Source organism: Nycticebus coucang, chromosome 1, assembly GCF_027406575.1.
Source record: "Nycticebus coucang isolate mNycCou1 chromosome 1, mNycCou1.pri, whole genome shotgun sequence".
Lineage (NCBI taxonomy): Eukaryota > Metazoa > Chordata > Mammalia > Primates > Lorisidae > Nycticebus > Nycticebus coucang.
The window spans coordinates 194,690,529-194,692,087 of record NC_069780.1 but is presented as its reverse complement, the minus strand read 5'-3'; the positions used below and the strand labels follow the sequence as shown (position 1 = coordinate 194,692,087).

At 37.7% G+C, this 1,559-nt stretch overlaps 1 non-coding gene across 1 annotated transcript; it reads right to left on the bottom strand.

The window, feature by feature from the left end:
- Window positions 1-445: 445 nt before the first annotated feature.
- On the bottom strand, window positions 446-661 carry LOC128591791 (small nucleolar RNA U3). The gene has a single exon (XR_008381661.1). It is a non-coding gene; the product is annotated as a small nucleolar RNA U3 (small nucleolar RNA).
- Between the last annotated feature and the right edge of the window lie 898 nt (window positions 662-1,559).

The window sequence follows — 1,559 nt, the reverse complement described above, 5'->3', positions numbered from 1 at the left end:
GTGATGTTTTAAGTGTGCTAATGTTTTATTGTTCATGTGGGCAAAAGTATGAACACATTCCTCAAAATTCACACATCTGCAAAGTCCTTGGGCATCTGAAAGTTAGTCACCCCATTGTTTTCTTGTATTTTCATTTCTTTTGACATTTAGCTTTTTAAACCGTCTTGTCATCATGATCACTAATGACCACTTCCTTGCAATCCTTATTTACCATGTGTTGGATCCTGACATTCGTATCACAGAGGGAATATGTGTTCTTCATTCGTATATTTTGACATCAAAGACAAATCGCCGTGAACAGTAACTGTGACCTTATGACATATTTTGTATTCTGAATTAAATAATCTTTCTTTATAAATGCAAAAATAAGAAGCAAAGAAAACTGAGGGAAGGGGAGAAAAGAAAGTTACTAGCAGGCATTTTGTTATTTCAGATAATTTTTTTCCCCACTCAGACGGCGTTCTCTCCCTTTTACTCCCCCAAAGGGGGAGAAGAACGATCATCAGTGGCAAAGGGCCATTGCAGTAAAACAATACCAAGAGCCGGCTTCACGCTCAGGAGAGAACGCTGTACCTCCTCCTGGTGGCTTCCGGTGCTCTACACATTCAGAGGGACTTCTCTAGTAATGAACTATAGAAATGATCCCTGAAAGTATAGTCTTATTTCAGATAATTTTTAAAACACACTTTGTTGCACTTACCTCTCAAATGGTCCCCATATTAACGTGGTAAGTAAAAACAACTCGTACATTTTCAATATCACCTTGGACTCAAACTCGTGTAATTCCTCACGTTATAAAAATACTTTTCTTCACGTGGGTCTTGCTCATTCTTTATCTTTATTTTTTTGATAATTGAATTATTGATTTCCCAGCACAGATTCTAAATATTCTTTGCAATTTGACATAAAACCTTCTGACCTGGTAACAAGATATACATATTCTGCTATTTCATTTCCTGGATTATTTTTAGCTAGATCTTTGGCATAGCCAAACTAGTGGAAATCATGTATCAGGGAATAACTGCAGTTTTATTTTGGGCGCGTTGCTGATGATGCTTGGTTCCTGGAGTTGCACTGTTCATCGTGTATTTAGTGTTTGCAGACATAAGAGGCTGGAGGAGAGCAGTGTGTACAGTGTCTGACTCAATCTTCAGAGACTCTTCAAACAAACAAACAATCAGCAGTGCCCCAGGCACAGGGCCGGCAGGTGGCACAGGCAGACATCAACCTCCAGCCTGGGGAGTAACAGCTCGGGACAGGGAACACAGGTCAGGGACTGAGTCTGGGGTGGTGAGTTTGCTGCTATTGACGTTGATTGTTGGATCAAGGCAAAGATGTCTTTAATGTGTAGTTGTAAAAAGATTTTTAAAATGTTAAATTAATATAATTATTACATACACAAATATTAATGGACTGCTTCTGGAGCATCTATTTATGTGGCTCTATGGCTTCCTAATAATTGATCTATTAATGGGATATAATATATTTATAACAATAACATATATTGTTAAAATAAGCTACCTTACTGTTTTTGATAAATCCAATTTGATTTTGGTAGA